This window comes from Callorhinchus milii, unplaced genomic scaffold (assembly GCF_018977255.1).
Source record: "Callorhinchus milii isolate IMCB2004 unplaced genomic scaffold, IMCB_Cmil_1.0 Scaffold1, whole genome shotgun sequence".
Taxonomy (NCBI): Eukaryota; Metazoa; Chordata; class Chondrichthyes; order Chimaeriformes; family Callorhinchidae; genus Callorhinchus; species Callorhinchus milii.
In genome coordinates, this window is record NW_024704742.1 from 17119938 (window position 1) to 17143612 (window position 23675).

The 23675-nt window shown below is 39.1% G+C and overlaps 1 long non-coding RNA gene across 1 annotated transcript; it reads left to right on the forward strand.

Annotated features, from left to right (window-relative positions):
- The first annotated feature begins 2825 nt into the window (after positions 1-2825).
- On the forward strand, positions 2826-21283 carry LOC103177342. The gene is made up of 3 exons (XR_487711.2): positions 2826-3061; positions 9279-9376; positions 21074-21283. It is a non-coding gene; the product is annotated as an uncharacterized LOC103177342 (long non-coding RNA).
- Positions 21284-23675: the final 2392 nt, after the last annotated feature.

Genomic DNA, 23675 nt, shown 5'->3' on the forward strand with positions numbered 1-23675 from the left:
TTATTAGAGAAAAATTGAAGGTATTGATTGGAAGATTTACAAGGCGTCCACCCCAATTATTGATTTGAATCAGGATTTGGGGGTTACTATCTATGGCTTACATTGACTTGTTGCTGAGCACCTGGAGGTGGAGTCAATTTCACAGTGGGCACATCTCTTTGCCAAGCCCGTTGACATTTACTAAACAGTAAGTGGCAGGGAAGCCTTCAGTAGAGTCCTATAGCTCAGTGGCTAGAGCACTTGCCCTCGTAAGAGAGAGACCTGGGTTTGATTCCCGGCAGAGCAAAACCTTGGGCAAGTTTCCTTACTCCACATGCCTGTTAATAATCCCTCAAGAAAAAAAACAATAATAAATTGGTCAATTCAATCCACGACTGTTTGTGGGATGCTGCCGTGTACAATTGGCTGCTACGTTTCACCCACAAATACACAGTCAATTCATTTTACAATATATTCTGTGAAGCGCTTTGAGACGTCTAGAAGACGTGAAAAGCGCTATATCAAATGCAAGGATTATTATTATTATAAACAGCATTGGATTTAGACTTCCAGAAAATCAAGGTAGCTGTCACTTCACAGGTTGTCCTCTATAAGACCACACTAACCTCTGTCAAATAGCTGATGAGGAATTTCTAAAGTCTGGAATAAACAGCTGCTGAAGATGTTTCCTGGAGTCCTGAACATATGTTCATATATCTGGAATTTGGCACCTACCTTGATTGGAAGGTAAGCAATTACTGTTGAAGCTACACACCTCAAATTGTTGAACTCGCCGCTCAGTGGGTAGGGGTGTGAGGACTCTGGCCAGAGGATGATGGCAAAGCACACCAACCAGCTCATGAGAAGTTTCTGGGAACTTCCACCCACCGTATGAGGGCTGAAATCTACAATTGTTATATGTCTAATGAACAACTGAAGTCTATCCCCCTTGGGGGGGGGGATACTCATGGTATCTTTATGGCTGAATTGGCTCCAAGTGGTTCCTTTCTTGGCAAAGTAAGATCGGAATGAAATTGACCTCTGTGGCAGTCTTGGTAGTCCACATCCTGAGCCAAACAGATACCAATACTCCAAGGCATGACTGAATGAAACAACTAAATAAATCATAGCCCTTCCTAGTCTAGGGACATTGAGGCCATTTGTAGCACCCCTAATACACTGGCTGAGATCAGTCAACTTGGAAAAAGAGATCAAACAAGTCCAATAGTTGTCACTTAATAGTAAGTGGGACTCCTTGTTCTCTCCAGTCAAGTGATCTAGAGGCCTCTGAGCTAGCATACTTAATAATAGTAATAATAAGAATAATCCTTACATTTGAAATACCATCTTATCATGTCGTTGAGACTTCTCAAAGCGCTTCACAGGATACACTGTAAATTGGATTGACTGTATTTTGTGGGCAAATTTGATTACTGAACATTATTCTTTGGTCAGTGAGACCATGGATTTCACCCCCCTCATTGAAACAATGCAGGAAAATAAATAGTAAACAAATAAAGCAGCTTACAAGCCATTCTAGGGCCTAAAAGTTGTATTTACTTTCGCCTCTATATCAGGAATTCTAAAAAATTACACTTCTCAGGCGAGGTGCTGCCACCTAGTGCCCATTTATGTCAGAGTAAATTAACACCAGCTTTGTCAGCTGTACCTCAATGTTTATGTTTGCATTTAGAAGTAACACAAAATGTGACTTAACAAAAGAATAATAAATCAGCACCCCCATGATCATCAACATAGATTATAAAGATGTCACCCATGTATCTGTTCATGGTCACTCAACATCTCCAACTGAAGTAAAAAGTGTATGGAAGGGATTATAAAGGAACGAGAATACAGTGCAGCCCACGTATAATGAGCTTCGCTAGAGTGCACATTCACTTATAATGCAATTGTACTGTGTACCATGTTCATTGTCCATGGATGCAGCCAGCGCAAGAAATGCAGTGCAGCCCTGCTATCATGTGCTTCACTGTAGCACAAATTTGCCTTTAATGGGGTTGCACAGTGGATCCCAGTTAATGCACACTCACATTAAAATAACCTGAACTTGGTTTCTTAGGCTGCCGTTTCCTGCTTTGCAGTGTAGCCTGTCAATTTCCCTCTATGACAATAGATGCATTGGTTAAAGTTGTACTGATTTTCCTTCTCAAATTGAATTCTCTCATTGGATTTGTGCAGCAAGATTACTCTGCCAATTGTTTCATTTTATTTAAAACTCCTTCTGAAACAAGCCGCACCATGATTCCTATTTCTTTGTGAGCTACTGTCTTCGGTGAAGTCTGCAACTCAGAGCACGATCCATTGAAAGCAGTGACACATAACATCTAAGGGGTGACCTAAGGGGCAATTAACGTGGGGACAAATACTTTCCATGATTAGATTCCATTTCCAAATTGTTTATTAGTAAACAATGTTTGCAGATTCTGTAAAAAGGATCGTGCAGCAGTTTGAATAGAGAGCTTCTCCCAGTGTCCCGAGCCAAAAATCTACCAACAAAGTTAGTCATTCACTTCATGTCTGTTTGTGGAACATTGTTGTGCACAAATTGTCTGCTGTGTTTTCCCACAAAACACAGTCACTCCACTTTACAGTACATCCTGTGAAGTGCTTTGAGACATCCTACCCACACAAAAGACGCTCAACCAAATATAAGGATGAATATTATTATTTAAAAGTGAAAACTCCCCCAAATTTCATGTGTGAAAAATATCACATTCACGTGTTGTGCGGAAATCAAAGGCATTGACGGTGACTGCACTGATGCTTAAATGTAAGATGGCTTGTTTTAATTCCAGGTTACACTACAACAAACTTTTTTCCTCCAGTGTTCATCCATCTTCCTCGCCTCAAGTTCTCTACTCTTTTCTCCAACGGCTGTGCTCCAGTGCCTCCGCAAGTGAGCATTCACAGTAAGTGTTTGCAGCTTGTTCAACCTCAGCTGATTTCCTCCACCCTCATCCACACTCTTCTGGCCCTGTGTGACACAACTGATGGAATAGGTGACACCTTAACCCACAGGCACATCAGCGAAATCTACGAAGGATGTGTTTAAACTACACAAGTAAGTATTTGCTTCATCTCCGTAAAGTTGACAAAAACTGCTGAATTTTGCAACCAATTTAGACCAATTGTGCAGGTAATTTGTAGTTTTCTGACCTGTGACTTGTGATTCTATAGATTACAAAACACACTTGTCTGTACACTTGGATTTTGTACTATCATCAGTCATTGCCTATTTTGGATCAATGATTTTTGTAATCACAGCAAGTGATTCCCGCCTCTTCAGTTCTGTTTTGAACTTCATCTTTCAGGCTTGATGCTACCTTTCTTCAAGATTCAGCCATTGTTGTGCATTGCCTACCAATCTGATGCCAGGTCAATAGCAATGTCCTGAAATGGTCCCAGTACTCATTGAGCACTGAAGATGGCTTTTTTTTTCACCTCTCTCCAGTTCAGGCTTTACCAGTTGCATTTGTGAACATTCCTTGATTTGAGAAGAGTGTGTACATCAGCTGAAGTAAAAATTACAACATGTTATATGTTCCTGAGTTTTGTAGTTTATTGTCCTTTCTACATTGGCTCATCGCCACTATGTCGCCACAAGTTAAATTGTTGCAAACTTCAGCTTTATAAGTTCACTTGCTCTTCATAAACAATGATAACTTGATGGAGGGAAAAATGCAACGTGTGATTTGATAATGATCACCAGTGCTAATCATCAGAAAATGCTTTCTTTCATTTTGTGCCCTGCCCTTAATGACAGAAATGGGACTGAATCCCCACCCCCAACCTCTGGGGAATAATTTCCCACGTGTTAGGAAATCTCGAATCCGGCTGCAGGGAGCACAGATTTCCAAGTTTCTTTGCCAGATATTTAGGCAAGAAATGATTTTAAAAAAGGAAAATGTTATGTTAGAAAATTATCCTTTGCGGTTGGAAATGAAAACAAACAATTGACTTGCTGCATTAACAACATGGCAACAAACCAATTCTGCATGGGCCGGAGGGAATAACCATCCTCCAGAGGTCGGGAAGGGTGGAGTTGTTCAATCCCAAACTTGTGGCTATAATCTAAACAGCTACATTTTAGGTTAGAATTATATTATTTTCTCTTAATATAAACTTATGATAATATAAACTTATGATAATATAATACTCCACATCACACGCTGCATTATTCGTCCCTCAGTACTTGACTCAGATATGGTAACACTTCCACTTAGGCTCATAGAATCATAGAATTTTACAGCACAGAAGAGCCTGTGCCGGCTCTTTGAAAGAGCTACCAACTAGTCCCACACCCTCGCTCTTAACCCCGAGCCCTGCAAATTTTTCCTTTTCAAGTATATATCAAGTATATAGGCAATGTGGAGTCGTGTAGCTCAGTGGTTAAAGAACTCGCTTTGCAAGCGAGAGACCTGAGTTCAATTCCAGGCAGTGCGAAACCTTGGGCAAGTTTCCTTACTCCACACGCCTAATAATAATCCCTTCAACAAAACAAAAAAATAATAAAAATTGGTCATTTTCAATCTACGACTGTTTGTGGGACATTGCTGTGCGCAATTGGCTGCCGCGTTCGCCCACAAATATACAGTCAATTCACTTTACAGTATATTCTGTGAAGCGCTTTGAGACGTCTAGAAGACGTGTAAAGCGCTATATCAAATGCAAGGATTATTATTATTATAATTCCCTTTTGAAAGCTTCTATCAAATCTGCTCATGAGACTCATGATGTGCCTTCTAACAACAGCCACTAACACGTTGTCAATCCAAAATCCACAGAATGTCATTTTGACAGTTCTGATGATTTGCACATTATTAAGTTGAATTTCTGATATTTCTTAGTGAGATTCCTTAACATGGAATCCTGTTAGAATTCCTACTGACCCATTAGAACTATACTCCAGAACTAGATCCCAATAAAAGCAGGTTAAACGAGACACACTTCCAGTTTCTGTAGTTATTGCTCATTTTTCCTGGTCCTGATCAGGGATTGAATAGGTGCTTATACCAGCCATATTTGACAATTCACTGGCATGATTTTCACCTTTTTTTAGTAAAATACTTGAGTGGTGATGCCATGAAGGTTAGTATATTTATGGGCCTTGGCACTGTGAGTTTCTAATGGGAAATCTGGCTATGTAAGCAGAGATGTCCCTTTGAACTCCAGACAAAACAATCAATATTATTATGCTGGAGAGCTGCCATTGCCTACAAAACCAAATCTCAGCATGAGTGAGTACCTTTGGGAAAGTAGGGGAGAAAAATAAATTTAAATCCCACCTAAAGTTGTGCCCAGTTTATACTGCATATATCCCAGTTAATTAATGTGCACAGTTTGATCTGCTTGCAGTGAAAAATAAAATATAGATCAGGTTTAAGGTGCACAATCATAAAGTGATTTATGCTGGATCCTGTCGGCTGAGTTGGTTTCAGCAGGGCATCAATTTGCATCAATGAAAAATGAGTGATGGTGGTCCAAATCCATTTGGTTTCTGCACAAAAATGGTCTCAGACATTTAGTGTTTCATTTGAAGGATGGCACCTCCCACAATGCAGCTCTGCCCCCAACACTGCATTGGAGTGTCAGCGTAGATTCTATGAGTTCCAGGATCTGACTTGGGGTTTGATCCTACAATCTTCTGATTCAGAGACAACAGAGCTACCAACTGAGCCGAGGTGACACACATCTTCATTTTTTGATTAGTAGCACATGCCATCTTAAACTGTCTTACAGGATCACAAGAGCGATCAGCCCATTTGATCTTATCCTTCCAAAATGCCCACCTCACTGTCCTCATATCAAGGCTTACTTTAAAAATGAGTTTGGAGTCCTGGCCTCAACCAGCCTTCCTGGTAACCTATTTCAGTCATTGATTTGGTAAAGATTAAGATTGTAACATCAGAAGACTTGTCCGGGTGAAGAAAGCTCTTCAGCCATCCAATCTCATCCACCCAGAACAACCCAGGACAACACTGTCCCCCCCATCACTGAATCTAGCTGCTTTTTAAATAACTGTAGTGTTGTGGCCTCTATTACATAGAAACTTAGAAATAAAGAAACATGGAAATCCACTTTGCAGAAGGAGACCATTCAGCCCATCAAGCCTGCACCAGCTCACAGAGCAAAGATATTGCTTCAATCTTACTAGCAGCCTTATCCCTTTACCTCTTCAAGCCCCTCTCTTTCATATGCCTGTTTACTTCCCTCTTGAAAGCTACAATGGACTCTGCCTGCACCACCCTACTCAGCAAAGCATTCCATATCGCAACTATTCTCTGGATGAACAAAATTCTCCTTTCAGTAACTAGGAGTGGCTACCTTATATTTATATCCCCTAGTTACTGATTCCCTTATCAGTGGAAATAACTTATCTCTATTTACTTAACAAATCCCCTTATGATTTTATACACCTCAATCAGATCCTCCATTAACCGTCTCTGCTCCAATGAAAGCAGATCCAGCTTCTGAAATCTCTTTTCATAACTGTAATCCTTCATCCCCAGAATCATTCTCGTAAATCTCCTCTGTACCCCCTCCAATGCCTTAACATTTTTCCTGAAGTGAGGTGCCCAGAACTTGAATCAATAATTCAATTGCCCCTAACCAATGATTCATACAAATTTAGTTTAATCTTTTTAGTTTTTCTCTATGCCCCTGTATATAAAGTCCAGCATACTATTAGCCTTCTTTACAACCCTTGTCACTTGCAATGCCACTTTCAATGGCCTAAGTACTTGTACTCCCAAATCCCTTTATTCCTTGCAAAATACTTCCATTCAATATGTAACTCACTTCCCTTTTTCTGAACAAAAATAAATTACCTCACGTTACCTATCATTGAACCTCATCTTCTACTGATCAGCCCATTGAACCAATCTGTTTAATTCTTCTTGCCATATCTTGCCATCCTCATCATTAGTCACAATACGTCTTAGCTTGTTATCATTCCGAAAATTTGACACCATATCCTTATATCCAAGTTGAGGTCCCTGATATGAATGGAAAAAAGGAAAGGCCCCCAACACAGATCTCTGTGACACCATTAACCACTTTCCTCCAACAGAAAAGCAACCTTTTAGCCCTATTCTCTGTTTTCTATCCTTCAACCACCCTCTCTATTCAAATTGCTGTGTTTCCCCCTATTCCATGTGTACTAAGTTTCTTAATCAATCTTCCATGCTGCACCTCATCAAATGTCTTTTGGAAATTCAAATATATTACATTCATAGCATTGCCGTGATCTACATTTGCAGTTACTGTTTCAAAGAACACTATTAAATTGGTCAAACATCATCTGCCCTTCACAAATCCATGCTGATTATGCCTGACTAACCCATGTTTATCTAAGTACTCACTAACCTGGTCCCTTCATATTGCCTCCAAAGATTTACACATAACTAATTTAAGGCTAATCGGCCCGTAGTTCTATGGCACCCTTCTTAAACAGAGGCACCACATCTGTCATCCTCCAATTTACTGGCATCCCACTCAACTATAAAGACATTTTGATAATTATCGACAGAGGAGTGCCCCATGATTTCTAAATTTTTAATTCTCCTAATTTTTTTAGTATTGTTTCTTTTTTGATCTTAATTCCAAGCAATTGTTCCTCATTTGCCCTTTTTCATCTCTATGCTAGTATCTGTCTCCTCAGTGAAAACGGATGCAAAATACCTCCATCTTTACCACCAAATTACCGCTCTCATATGTAAGTGGTCTACCCTCTCCTGAGCTATTCTTTTGTTTCTAACATTCTTATAAAAACCTTTACAGTTTTCTTTAATATTGTCCGATAGCCTTTTAGCATGTTCTCTCTTAGCCTTTCTAATTTCCCTTTTTTTCCCCACTTTTCTATGTCGTTGATCTATTTTCTGATTTTCCACCACATTGGTAGACCTTCAGTTTCAAAAGCCTCATTCTTTTCCTTTATTAACTTCCTGATATTTTTTGAAAGCCATGGCACCCTATGTTTAGTTGCACCCATTTTGTTCCTAGTTGGAATGTGCCTGCTTTGCGCTCCTTCAATCTCACCTTTAAATAGGTCCCATTGCTGTTCAGTTGTTCAAGTTATTGATTATCCTCTTCGTAAATAAAAACTTACTGGTATCTGTCCTGAAATTGCCTGTTACAACTCTAAACCAATGTCCTCTTGTTCTACTGTCATGATATATCCTAAAGTATTGATCTGGGTTTACTTTTTCAATCCCATTTAACATGTTATACACTTCTATGAAGTCCCCTCTGAGTTGTCTTCTCTCAAGGCTGAAGAGGCTTAGCTTGTCTAGTTATTGCTCAACTTGCCTTTTCTGTCCGTTACTTGGCTTTTGTCACCCTACATCTGTTTCTTGTTCTGTTTTCTCGATGCTTCTGAAAATATTTTACTTACTTATTTAAGTACTCATTTATATGGTTTTATAAGGTCGCCTCTGAGGTGTCCTTATCAAGATTGAAGTTCGCTAGCTTATCTAATCATTTCTCAGAACTCATTCCTCTAACCCCAGGGATCATACTTGTGGCTCTCCTCTCCACAATACTCCACGTTATATTGCAGCGAACAGAACTGTATGCAGCCTAGGAGCAGCCTGACCCAAAGTTTGTTACTGTTAGATTTGCCTTTCTTCCTTTATCTGCAAGATTGTTTTGCATTATGGCAAAAACTAAGGAACTAATAAGCTGATGCAAGCATCCTCTTCCCTAGAAATAATTTCATGTAACCGGCTTTTTTTTTAGCAGTCAAATAAAATTTATGATCAATTAGTCAACGATATTGATTATTCAACATGCCTGGACCTCAGAGTTCAATAATGCTCAGCATTTTAAAGATCTCATTCCTTCTTGGCAGAGCAATTCATTCCACCCTAGTCACATACATATTTAGTTTGGCATAATGCTAACAAACCCCTGCATATTTTGCTGTTGCTGCATCATTACTGTTAAGGAAAAGGTCAGCCAAAGGTGTTATTGCACATGGTCAGTTGGTTACCAAAATTTCCTACTACAGCTTTGCCTTTAAACTGTGGAATTCCTCATCCAGCTTTACTACTGACTGAGATATATTCTAAGATTCAACTTTCTATAATTTACAACACATTCTGTACTGTGAAAACATTTTGCACCATTTAGCTCCTGTAATTGTTTTTGATAATGTGTCCTGCTGTAAATCAACCTGCAACCTAAGAGATTTCTTAAGTACTGGATATGAATTTTCCAAATGTGCTGGAGGTGTACGCATTAACACTATCCTGAAGATGAATCTTCTATTTATCTTCCAGTTCATGGATTATGGCCTTTGACAACTGACTAGTGGGATCACAGCTTTATCACAACTCAACAGTAAAGCCACCAGCCTGCTAACCAGTGGTTGAAAGCTGTGAGTATGAGCCAAAAGACAAATGGATCAAAATGCTCCAGTTATTGCCTCAACTTTGATCAGCTCACTAAGTCAGCTCATAGACCAGAAATCAAACCTGTGACCTTCTGGTCTTTTTGTCTTTATCTTCCACTGGATAGTGCTTTTCTCCCTAAATCATCAGGTGAGAAGTGTTTAATTGTTCTAGAGAAAATCCCATTTGTAATGTGATGGCTGTATAAACCTCTGCTCTACCAGATTACTACTTGAATAGAATCTGGAATAGCCACTCTAATCAAATATCAGTACGGTTCTGCATATTTTCAGCTTTCACTAACTTTTATGCTCCACACTTTCAGAGATGTCAATCAAAGATTTTCTTCAAAGTGCAAACCTTTGTCTATCTGCTTTTTCTTATTATGTTGACAACGTGAATTGAATTGTATTCAATTCTCCAATCCTCCAACTTTCACTGCGAGGAGATGCTGGATTTTCTTAATAATCCTAATAATAATCCTTGCATTTGATATAGCGCTTTTCACGTCGGGAGGACGTCCCAAAGCGCTTCACAGAACACACTGTAAAGTGAATTGACTGTATATTTGTGGGCGAACGCGGCAACCAATTGCGCATAGCAATGTCCCACAAACAGTCGTAGATTGAAAATGACCAATTTCTTATTGTTTTTGGTTTTTTTGGAGGGATTATTATTAGGCGTGTGGAGTAAGGAAACTTGCCCAAGGTTTCGCCCTCTGCCTGGAATTGAACTCAGGTCTCTCGCTTGCAAAGCGAGTGCTCTAACCACTGAGCTACAGGACTCCACTCTTGAATCCAAAATCAAGGGAATCCGCTCCGCGGTCACTGCCCCTCCAACTTCCACCCACCCCTTCCCTCCCACACTCCGACTCCTACCCATCCTCCCCTTCGAACCCGTTTCCCCATCCCTTGTCACCAACCTCATCCTGTTCCTGAAACCCACCTTCTTGACCCCATCCCCACTCCACTCCTTATCTCCCAGCTCCACCTCCTTGCCCCACTTCTCACAGACATCATCAACCTGTCCCTCTCCTCTGGCTCTGTTCCCATTCCCCTAAAAACTGCCAGTATCACTCCCACTTTGAAAAACCCTCCCTTGATACATCGCAGCTATTAAGCTACCGGGCCATCTCCAACCTCCCCTTCCTGTCCAAGGTCCTTGAAAGAGTTGTCGCCTCCCAGCTGCGCTGTTTCCTCTCCACCCACTCACTATTCGAACCCCTTCAGTCAGGTTTCCGTGCTGCCCATAGCACAGAAACTGCCCTGGTCAAGGTCACCAATGACATCCTGACCATCTGTGACCAGGGTTCCCTTTGCCTCCTCGTCCTCCTCGACCTATCGGCCGCATTCGATACGGTCGACCACGCTATCCTCCTCCACCGCTTGTCCTCCCACCTCAACCTTCAAGGCCCTGTCCTTGAGTGGTTTAGGTCGTACCACTCCCACTATCTCCATTTTGTTTCCACAAATGGCTTTTCCTCCGGCCTCCGCACTGTCTCGTGCGGTGTCCCTCAGGGCTCTGTACTCGGTCCCCTCCTCTTCACCCTCTATATGCTCCCCCTTGGTGACATCATCCGCAGACATGGGGTTAACTTCCACATGTATGCGGATGACACCCAACTCTACCTTTCCTCCTCTACCCTCAACTCCACGACCACCGATGTCCTGACAGCCTGCCTGTCTGACATCGAGTCCTGGACAAGAGACAACTTTCTTCAGCTCAATGTGCGCAAAACTGAGGCCCTCCTGATTGGCTCACATCAGCGCCTCCGCACCTCAGGCGCTGACAGCATCAGCATCCAAGGCTGCACTCTCCACCTCTCAAAGCCAGTCAGGAACCTCGGGGTTCTGTTTGACCCTGAGCTGTCCTTTTCTACCTCAAATCCGCGCCACAACTGGCACCACCTTCCATCACCTCCGGAATATCGCCAGACTATGGCACTACCTCACCCCTCACGCTGTTTTATCACCTCAAGGCTGGACTATGGGAACTCTCTCCTCGTCGGACTTCCCGGCACCTCCCTCCACAAGCTGCAGGTTATTCAGAACTCTGCAGCTCGTGTACTGTCCCGCACCAGGCTTCGGGACCACATCACTCCCACCCTCGCTCGCCTCCACTGGCTCCCCATCCCCCAGAGGATTGAATTCAAGATCCTCATCCTCACCTACAAGGCCATTCATGGCTTGCTCCCTCCTACCTCTCTGACCTACTATCCCCCTACTTACCTGGAACTCCATCCCCCAGTGCCTTCGCCTTGCTTCCTCCCTTTCCTCCTTCAAGGCAGGTCTCAAGACCTTTCTCTTCGACCGTGCCTTCAGCTCCCCTCTCGACTCTCTACCCCATCCTCGCTCCCTCCCTTCCCTCCTCTCACCCTGACCATTTTCCCCCTGCTCGGGTCCCGACCCAACTGTCCCGTGCCTTGGGACGTCCTCCCGACGTGAAAGGCGCTCTATAAATGAAATCTTGTTGTTGTTGTTGTTGTTGTATCTTGGAGAAAATGCCTGTAATTTAAAGGAATGTAGAATACATAAGACTACAAAAGAGATTGAAAATCCATCTGGACACTATACATGCTACATATGCTATATATGCTATAACACATAAAAACCATGGGGCCATAAAAACAACTCCAAATATATTAGGTTGGGTTACAGTGCGGCTGCATGTTAGTACCTCTGGATCAGCAGGTCACCAAAGATGTCTCTGCTTACGTTGCTGAACATACATGCAGTGTAGTGCAGCGTGCAAGAAGTCAGAAACCACTCTCAATAGCAGGTGCAGTGATTTCTGGGACACCAGGAAGCCTCTGAGCTGCCGCAATGTGCCAAAAGCGGAAATGTTCCACATTTCTAGTATACTGTGATATCACCGCGAACCCACACTATGAAGCGAGTGAAGCAGATTAATACCAAAGTCTATCTAACTATCTATCGTCAGGAAAATAATTTTCTTCTGAGTTACTTTGGGCAGTATGATATACGGTATTAATTCTGTATGAAGTGGTTCAACTGTAATCTCCTATTGAATTTGTTGACACAATTTAAAAATAAAATAATAATCCTCACATCATGTTGTTGGGAGCCCTCAAAGAGCTTCACAGAATTTTTACCGTGAAATGTAGTGACTGAGTATTTGTTGGCAAATGTGGCAGTCAGTTTGGGACACAGCAATGTCCCACAAACAGCCGTGAAGTGAGTAACCAATTTTATTGACTGCACTGCCTCCCTGGATAGCCTATTCCATATATAACTTACTCTGCAAAGATATTTAAGTGTAGGAACATGGGATTTCAGTGTATGCTGACATACAACAGTTTTATATATGAGTCTATTTCTCAAAACTAGATTCTATAATTCTAAAAGTGAAAGTAACCCCCCCCCCAGTCTAATGTTACATTAGATCAAGACTTTCTTGATGACAAAGCAAACAATATTATTTCAAAGAATGAATTAAATGTTCTGTTTTTCAAAGGATATCCCAATGCTGACAGCACACTACGATGCCCGATCCAGTCAGTCTGGGTGCCAAATGGCAACAGTCATAGGGCTGGCCAAAATAAACCTGCAGAAAATTATGTTTCATAAGGTCACACAGTTAGATAGACATAAAAAGAACAAGTTTGTGAAGCTGATCCAGAAAATCGGCAATGTAAGCCCCATCTTGTATTTGTGCAATAGTCTGATAACATAAGACAACTTCAGTGATCAGGAAATGATAAACTGAGGAAGGAATCAGTTTTAAAAAGAAAACACTAAGCTGATTCCTTTATTTATTAGTTTTGTCAGGTGATAATCCAAAGTTTATTATCTACAAAGACCGATTAAACTAAAGGAAAGAGGTATGAAGATGTTTACTGCAGGAGGAAAGGGAGTCTAAAAAACAGCTTAATGTGAAAAGCAGCTCAATGAAACTATGGTCTTTGTATGAATTCACTTAACTTGTCCATATTTCAAGAGAGTGGGGTGAACCTGCTTAATTATAATAATAATAATAATAATAATCCTTGCATTTAATTCAATGGCTATATTAAGGCATACTCTCATTTGGCACTGAATTCAACAGCAGCTTGTATTACTAGTGGGAGGGAGGAAAGGTGGGAGAACACAGCTAGGACGAAACAGCTAGAATTATTACCAGCATGAAATGATTTTTCAAAAGTTTATTGTTTACAAGACATTCAGGTCACCGAAGAGAGTTGGATACCAAAAGCATTTCTGATCTTGAATTATATGCAAGCTAAACTAAAGTGTGTTAGCTTCTATAATTTCGGTGTTGAACTTGTATTTACCTCTGTGGTATAAGCTTAGGCTTGCAGTAACTATGGGTGATCATCACCAAGCATCAATTCTATCATGTTTAGGAGAGCACTGATTTAATTCTCTGAAATATCAATGCTTTCAGCTATGCACTGTGGCCTGGGAGAGACGTGGAGTAATAATCATTACTGTGAATCTTGGTTGATTTTCTGCTTCAGAGTCAAGGATATCAAAGCAAGGATGTCAGAATGCTCCACTGCTATCTGGCTGCAGTTAGCTAACCTCAGCAAAGGACCAGTGATCGAATCTACAAGCCTCCCAGTCTGCATGGCTCAGTGTTATGAATAGTATTGCCTTGACTAACTAAGCTATCAGTATCAATAAGCTGCTCGGTACTTTAGCAAGAAATGTCCTTGAAGTATTTTTCCATAGTACAAAAATAAACATCCACAAAAGTTTTTACTGGATTTTGTACTTTCGAATGCGAGAAAAAGTAAAATAATTACTGTACCTGTAACGTTTATAGCTATGCTCTAACCAACTTTGATTGTTTCTTTGTTGAAGAAAGAATAATTCAGTAAATTGGAAATAGAGTAACAGGAAATGTAGCTGCCCTCAATAGATTTAAAAATCAATGGTCCAGTAATGTCTTTCAGTAACCTCTAGTGGGAGTTCTGACTAAGACGCTGCTATTTATGGTTGCCGAACGTCAAACAAATGTTCTTCTACCTTATTCAACTGCAAGAGAGTCATTCGATTTTTATACCAGTGTTTTATAACAGAATTTATACTGTATAATGAGGAGCCTGAGACCCATTGAGTAATAATAAACTTTGCATTTGGTTGTGCGCCAACGTCTCAAAGCGCTTGACAACGTTTACTGTAACGTGCAGTGACAGTGTATTTGAAGGTGAATGTGGTAGCTATCTTTGTGCATAGCAATGTCCCAAAAAGAGCCATAAAGTGAGCCACCAATTTTATCTAGAGGATTGTTGGTCACGAACACCCTTCTCTTTTTGAATAGTGCCATGGGACCTTTAATTCCCACTTAAACAGGCAAATGGGACATTGATTTAATATCTCATCTGAACAGCAGCACCTCAGACAATAGAGTGCTATCCAGCACTGGATTAGAGTGTCAGACTATGATATTTAAAGTCTAACATGGGGCTTGAAACCACAGAAAATCATTTCTCCTTCAGCTGATTTACAACTGTATTGACTTTAAAATGTTATTTATTCTTGAATCCTATTGTTTAGATTAACTTTTTAACTTCAGTGTTTTATTTTTAGAGATACTTTTGCCACAATCCCCCCACCAGTTTGCCCGCAATCTTTGGAAGACAAAACTTAATTTTATGTGAAGCCTAAGAAGTTGCTAATAAAGTTTTAATTGCACAAGTAATACTAAGCAGAAAGGGAAATTCAAAGGTTCAGTAGGTCCATGACACATTAGGAACTAACACTTTTATTTAACAATTAATACTTCAAGCATTTCTTTTCTTGAGGTGGCTGTACTTTTTGGTTGATCTTATTTTCTGTGTTTGCTTCTTTTAAAACAACTTAAACAGTCCAGAGCAGGACAATTTACACCCCATAGTGTGCTAGAGAGCTGTATGAGGGTATTCTTCATTAGGCCTGATATTCTCCATTCAAATGTAAAGGTACAGAGTTCAAGACCCCTCCCCCAGGCTATATTTTCAACATTGTGATTGAATATTATTAGTGTATCTAGTTACATATGGTATACAAAGAACAACTCACAGGTAATGGTGAGTAATGACAGTTCGTAAATAACTGTAATGGCCTGTCAGGCTACTTTTGAGTTATATCAATGTAATGTTAATCTGCAGAAAGTTTTGGACAGATCTGTACATTGGTTACATAACATCTGCTTGATATTGTAACCATATTCCTTGTGGTTAACAATAAGCAATTTTATACACAAAATCACCAGGTGACAATAACGCAGACACTTGTTGATGCTCAAGAAGTTTAATATACAGAAAGCATTGACTAATACACCAGGAGAACTCCCTGCTTATCTTCAAAATAGTGCCATTGCGATAGCACATTGTCAAAATGTCCCAAAGTGCTTTGGAGAATTTACTGTGAGGAGCTGTGACAGTGGGTGAGCCTATTTCTGTTGCAGTCTACTGTATATGTTTGGCAGAAATTATGACCAAAACGGAATCCACTATTCTCAGGGTGGTCTGACCAGTGATTGTAAACAGTGTCGCAGTATAACATCTGTCAACTTTCATTTCTTCTGTTCTGGCTACATATTAATATTTAAAATTGTTTTTCTAAATGGTCTATTAATAATAGTCATGCACTACTCCCAGGTCTTTTACAAAGTCTCCCTGCTCCAGTTCAGTTCCATTCATTATGTATTTATATCCCATATGTGATACTTTAGTGTATGCTAAGTTCGGAATTTATTTTCCCATGTGTCTGCCCAGCTGTATAACCAGTCTAAATCCATTTGGAAATCTTTTCCTTCAACCTCTTAATCAATATAGCTGAGAATTATGCACTTCTAATTATTTAAAGAAAAATCTTCCCATTGAAAATAGGATCAATAGGGAGGACTTGCTTGTAATTGCATTATTTTACTATTACACAATTCTCTTTCTCAGGATATTTTCTTTCTTCCTGATTCTAACAATTGTCTTCATCAGGCTTTTTTCCAAGTGCTCCAAAACACTATCCTGCATGAAGAGAACTATATAAATGGAAGTCACTGTTTTCTAGTGAGCTTTCCTTACTAGTGTTAGATAGGTCATCATTAGTCAATGTGAACAGAAAGCATTATTTACTTATCACCTCAAGGTGTTTTATTAGACCATTAGCCTTCACTAATAATCCTTGCAAACATTCAACACCCCTTTCTGCAGGAATTCACCACTATGTAGGATTGTCTTGGTCTTTGGAGTTTAATAGGTTCTGTTGCAAATCAAGAACTAAGTTGCCATTGTTGAGCTCCAGACTGTTTTGTGGTAATACAACAAAGCTTCTTGTGAGGTCCATCAAGGCTTTTTCCAACTTTCATCTATCTCTATGAAAACCATTAAGAGTATGTATAGTCAGTATTTTAAAAAAACTTTCAGCAAATAATTGTTTTTTTCTTTGCTGTGCTCACCAGAAACTGGTTCAAATATAAGCATAACAGGTACGAAACCCGTTGAGGGTTAGCAGACATGATCCATAGTGATCTGTCACCGTCATCAGACACAGTAGTACTTCATTGGTTTTAAGAGATTTCAAAACTTTAATGATAATTCAAAATCAAAACAAAAGTGAAAAGAAGGTGATAAAAACTGCTTCTGCAGCACTTCCAGCAATAACAAAGGCTTGTGAAACTAAAATTCACATACTGACTCAACAGAGAAATAACAAAGACTGTTATGTTGACACACATTCAGAAGCACAAGTGATTTCAGCAAAATCCGGGAGGGAAAAGGCAATGTGTTATTTTATGTCAAAGAACTCACTGTTCACTGGAAGCCAGCAGAAGAAAGATTTCTGCTGTGACTCTTTTATAAGTATACCACAGTTGAAATGTATGTTCCTGTCCAAGCATAAACTCAGGGTGTACTTCCCAATGTATTCATGCATTCTCCACTTCATTATTAAGATGGAAGGTAAGCTGAATGCCAGTGACCATGTGGGAATTTGGATCTGATTTTTCAATTTTTGAGATTTTTTTAATCCTGCAATAAAAAAAGGTTGGATGCAGAATGTCTTAATGATAGATTTATAGGACAGCTTCACCCGTTAGCTCTTACAATGCAATTCAGGTTATTTTATCCAGATACATTAAAGTTCTCAAGTCAGCCTGGCCATGTCTATAATAGAACCCTAGCAAACTTTAATCTTCTCTCACTTATTGGTTGCAGCTCTAGCCTTTGGGAGCCAGTTTTTCATTAATCCAATACGAGTGGAGCTTTACAAGACTCTGTTCTGGAACGTGAATGCAATTAGAAGCAAGTTATTGGACATTGACTAGAAGCATAGAATTAAGGCCTGAATACAAAGTGAGTGACCCTCAAACAACATGAGAGATTTGAAGAAACCTCCCCACTACTAAGCTTAAGCAGCTTTTCAATGTGTTGATGAACTATTTCTAAAAAGAAACTGGATACATAGGAACATAATAGTAAACGATAGGCATGGGGCAGTTAAATAAGTCCTGGACATGATGTTTCCTGTACAGATAACAACAAAAACCACAAGATTACATTTGTATAGCGCCTTTCACATCGGGAGGACGTCCCAAGGCGCTGAAATTTCATAATGAAAAATAAGAATCATTTACTCTTATGACTGCTTCCTGCTACATCAGCCAAGGGAGAAGAATATCTTCCTCATGCTTAATTCCATGCTGTTCTGTAATTCATTGAAAGAAGTTTTAAGTTCAGTGCAGAATAACTAATGTGTTGTCCCCATTTCTTCTCTTGTGAGATGCTTTGCCAATGCATATTACTCCCCCTAGCAACCTACAATGGAACTCACAAAATGTACACTGTTAGAGCAGGTGAACTCAAAAATCAATGAATCAAAGTAGCTTGTGTTGCTCTGAAATGCACCCTGATCTGAACACTTTGTTGATTTCACCTTATTAAAAATTGTGCCTTAAATATTAAGATCATAAAGAAGCATGGAACATTGCAAGTTATTTGGCACATAAGTGCATTCCATCAACAGTCCATAAATCATTTGCCCATCTCTGGTCCCTCGTGTTAGATTAATATTTTGCAATGGTATGCTATGTGCAATTACGTGTGTTTATGACATTTTGTGGTTTCTTTGTTATGCTCTGGACCTTTACTTTTTGTACTTCAGTTTCCTTGTTGACACATGTTTCAGATTATTAATCCATTTATAATAGTCCTGTGGACTTTGTGGAATGGTAATGCTTGCTGACTTTATGAGATACAGGGGCATCGGGCGGGGGGGTGGCGGGGGGGGACACATTTTCTGCCAAAGGTTAGAAACTGTACTGACAAGGAAAGAATAACTCCATTACTTCTTTTCTCTCCTTTGTCCTCGTTAAAGTTCATATAAACATGTGAAACATAGCTTCAGTTTTGTTTGAAGTCCATTTTATGCCACACCAAACATTACATCACCTTTAACAGAATTTGCTTTTCTATCCATTAGCATTAGATGCAATGCATCACCCCCACACTGTTGAAGTTTTCAGTGTTGTTGCTTGTTCATTACGTAAAGGCATATAGAACAGATGTTTAAACCAAGATCTTATCTGCAACTCAAATGGATGTTAAAATAATTATAATCCTTGCATTTGATTTAGCACCTTTCCCGTCGGGAAGAAGTCTCAAAGCATTTCACAGCATTTACTAAAAAGTGTAGTGACTCTGTATTTTGTAAGCAAATCCAGCAGCCAAATTGCATAACAATATCCCCAAAACAGAAGTAAATAACCAATTTTATCTTGGGAATTGTTGGCTAGGACACTGAGATAAACTTTATTCTCTTTTCAAATAGTGCCATGGGAACTTTGATATCCACCTGAACAGACTTGGCTTAACATTTTATTAGCAATTACTGAAGTATCAGCCTAAGCTGTGAGCTCCATGTCCCGACATGGGGCTTGAACTCATATCCTTCATACTCAAAGGCAAGAGTCTCCCAAGTGAGCCAGACTGACACCAGGCTGTTCCGTGGCTTCCAGGGACACCAGAGATATTTTTGGTATAGCCAACATGCCTTAACACTCACAATTTGGTATATTAAACCCTTTATGTTTTACAAGAGAATATATCACCGGTATAATTGTATGGATATTTTCCAGTTTTCCAGTTTTATATTTTGTTATTTTGTTTTCAGTACCCATTAGATATTTTTATCTATCATTTTTTTGTTTGCTTTCTCTTCTGTTTCAAGTGCAAATTTGAAAAGAGAAGGGAGTTTCTCCCAGTGTCCAGGACCAACAGTCCCCCTGATAAAATTGGTCATTCACTTCATTGCTGTTTGTGAGACATTGCTCTGTGCAAATAGGCAGGCACGTCAGTGAAAAAATCTAATCACTACATTTTACAGTAAATCCTGTAAATTACTTTGAGACTTTGGGAGAACAAAATAAAAGTCACTACATTAAATGCAAGGATTTTTAAATCGAAATTGGTAAGATATTTACTTAATTTCTTTAACTATTAAGCCTCTTAAGGTAGCAATATAATCTCCATAACATTTAATGACAATAGTCAATTTGTGCACATTTTCCAAAGTGCAAGTAACAATGTTTCTAGAATAAAAGGTGTTACTTTTTAAAAATCTTTTTCCTTAATTCAGCATTTCTGCTTAACACTGCAATTTGTAATAGAGAAGGCAACCCAGATCTTCATCATTTGTTCTCTGCGTGAGGACATTAGCAGGAAATTGTCACTCAGAAGACACAATGAAAGGAAACAGAGCGGCAGAGGTTTAGCTGATAACATGTGATCCTAGATCACTGTTTAGAGTCAATCAGAACTCACTCCAGTGCTTTAGTCCAAAACCTGCTGTGAGATTTTTAAAAATCTGTCACGAGAATGCCATCAGTGAAGCCAAGCTCTGCTAATGACCAAAATCTACTTGTCTGTCCAAACGTTTTCATAGCTGAAATGTCAAGGTTTATTTATTAGAACAGGCATGTAAATGGAGACAAAACACTCTGGTGATCAGAACAAATAGAATCTACAGTGTTTTTACCTTGTTTAGAAGTTTCAAACAGGTTATATGGATAACAATTTTAACAGCGTTGTCACTTTAAGTCTTAAATTATTTTTACAGCTTTATAGCACACAAACGTTTTAACTGTCTAAATTCATCTGCAAGAATTATAAGGGATAAAAAAAGTGATGTTTGATAAGACATTTGTTGATTTCTTATTGAATTTGTTAGGAAATGTTGCATTTTCATTCCAAAATGTTTTAATGTTCACGAAGTACAAATATATAAGGGAAAATGCAGGATTTTCAAATTGGTGTTGTTATTTCAAACATTTTAGCCAAACTGGAAAAGCTTAGAATCTTTTACATTAAAGAAGAAATCTTTATTTTGGAACAGAATTAATTGAGTATGGAAAACATATAGAGTTAAAAAAAAGTGTGTTGTGAAAATTATCACTTCTATGTATTTGGTTTCTATTTTATTCATTTTATTTAACTGTCACTTTACTGTAGATCCCATGTAGCACTTGGCACTATACCAAATGTAAAGATTATTTCTTTATATTACTTATTTTTCACCTTTTCATGCATAAACAAAACAGTATTACAATGTCCATTGTTATCAGTGCAATTTTCCATCATGTGTTTATTAAGTGTACATATTCCTAACCCCATTTAATGCTCTATCACAAGTTTTTATGTCTTTGTTAGAATATTAGCTCCTGCAGTGATTCTCTCTGTTCAGCAGAATGAAGGATGTGGCTAGGCCTCATGGCACTGGATCAACACATAGATATTCATCAAGGAAAGGTACTTTACAGAAGCCGGAAAAGTGAAACAAGCCTCAAAGGAAACTGGTACTAGAGTATTTTATTTAACTACTATATGACAAGTCCATCACAGATCATTATTTATATGTCATTTTCCTTTCGATTGAAAGAGCTCTGACCTCAATCATTTGTGTCAACACGCACTTCCGACCATAAACTTTTGTCAGTGCAAGATTATTTTAAATAAAATAGCATGCATGCTATGTTCTTGTACATGTGTATTCTTGCTGTGCTTTCATTTCTGCTCTGAGTTTATTCTTTTTCCCCAGCTTGTTTCCTGTCAAATGTTCAAACTGAGCAAAATATTCCATTCAGATTTTTCCCACTTCAACACTATTGTAAATATTCCACTTTATTTAAATGATTCTTTTGTTCCACATGTCTTGGTGGTTGGTTAGTGTTGTAAACTTTTGTTTTGTTTTGTGTACATATTGCTAACACCTGCATGCACGCAGCATTTGGAAATACGATTTACAAAGAATGTACAGCTCAACCAGTCTGTGCCGGTGTTTATACTCCACACAAATTAATTTTATCTACATTTATTTACAAAGAGTAAAGATATATAATTCATAATCATTACAAGTATAACTGCATTGTGAGATTTTCCTCAGAAGTTAATAATAAAGAGAAATGCATCATTCCCAGTGAGTGTAATATTCTGGTTATAATGTATTCATTAATGTTTTTAATCCTGAATCTGATATACATATGAAAGGATAGCAGAGGTTCTGGCTGTTCTTTTTAAAACTTTGTAAAATAAACTTTTAAAAACTGTGCTGGTGAGCACAAGAGAGTGAGTTTTGGCAGGTTATGTGCTGAGGGGTGTGGGTGTGCCTAATCTTGTCAACAGGGAGAAACCTTCCAGGAGTGATCACTGGATTACATCCCAGTTGAGATCAGTAAACGTAGCATAGACCTTAAATCTCTCATAATCTTAGCCTTAAAACCATTACAATACACATTTGCATTTATAAAGTGTTTTTTGAAAGTACTTATCTTAAAATTCAAGAACAAGGCTTTTAATTTAGACTTAACTTGGAAGCACATAACTGCAGAAAACTGTTTTAATTTAAGGCTGAATTGAAGACTGTTCCAAAAATCACACAATCTTAAAGTTTAAGACAATGATCTGTTTAAAACCTGAAAGTATGGTCTAAGTGACCTAACTAATTGATATGGCAATGTTCTATGTTGGGTAAATGCTTTCATCATCTGAGTAAATGAGAGTGCTCTGAGGATAATGTAGAGTGGATGTAGACCATGTCAAAGTCGACAACACATCATGGCAATTGTCTCCAGAAATGTGCCCACAATATGTACAACCACATCACATGACAGTGCTATTCACTGCAGCCGTTCCAATGACCAAATAGCAATTGGTGACTTCACAGCCTACCAAAGAGAGCTACAAAACTCCAGCACAAAGCGGATGAAAGCTTTGTAGAAGACTACTAGTGTTCAACAGAGTTTTCTCGAAGCCCCTGAAGAGCTTTGAGATGTTTTGACAATATGATAAGGGGACATTTCAAATGCAAGAATTATTATTATTATAAATGAAGTTAAAAACCAGCGGCAATTGTGTATGAGGTATACAATACATGGGAAGGATGTCTCAAAGCACTTTATACAAGTGGCCGAGGACCCAAGCCAGGTTAAGGGATGGGGGAAGCTGAAAGGGGAGGGAGTAGGGAAAGATGACCAAAAGCTCGGTCAAAGAAGTAAGTGTTAAGGCAAGCTTTAAAAATGGGGAGCTATAGTGAGCTTCATGAATGGAGGCATTTATCTTTCACTGCTATCCAGGTTATAGTCTATTTTTATACAGCTTAGGTGGTCTTAAATAACAGAACATTATCTCAAGCATGTGCAATAAGAAGTTTATTGCATTTGGCTCAGGCCACGACCAAGAGGCACCAGCAGTTAAAAATAAACTAAACAGATGCATTTGATCTCACCATCAGTGAGCACCAGCTGTAACCACAGCAACTCCTCTCTTGCCATGACTACGCTCTAGTATTCTGGAACGTCAGCAATACAAAAAAGAACTCGCTAGAGCTACACCGCTGACCCACAGTGGAAAAAACACTTAAAGAACCAATAATTCATATTGACAGTACTGATGTAGAATAAACAAACCAGAGCATGTTCACACCAAGTCCTAATAATTGGCAAATACACACGCACGCACACACATACACATTGCACATATGTGTGCACATACATGCAGATCCTACATGTTAAAATATGTATACAAACACACATGCACATGGTGCATACATACACAGGCATACGTACGTGACATACATATACCAAACATGAACATACAGGTGAACACACATACACAAATACTTTTGTGTATGCACAGGCACTCACACTCATATGTACACACTCACACAACCATGCATATGTTGCATCTTCATCATATACCTACACATACACACATACACAGACATATACACCTGCACATGCTAGACACATACACAGACACATACACAGACATACACACACACACCTCTCATA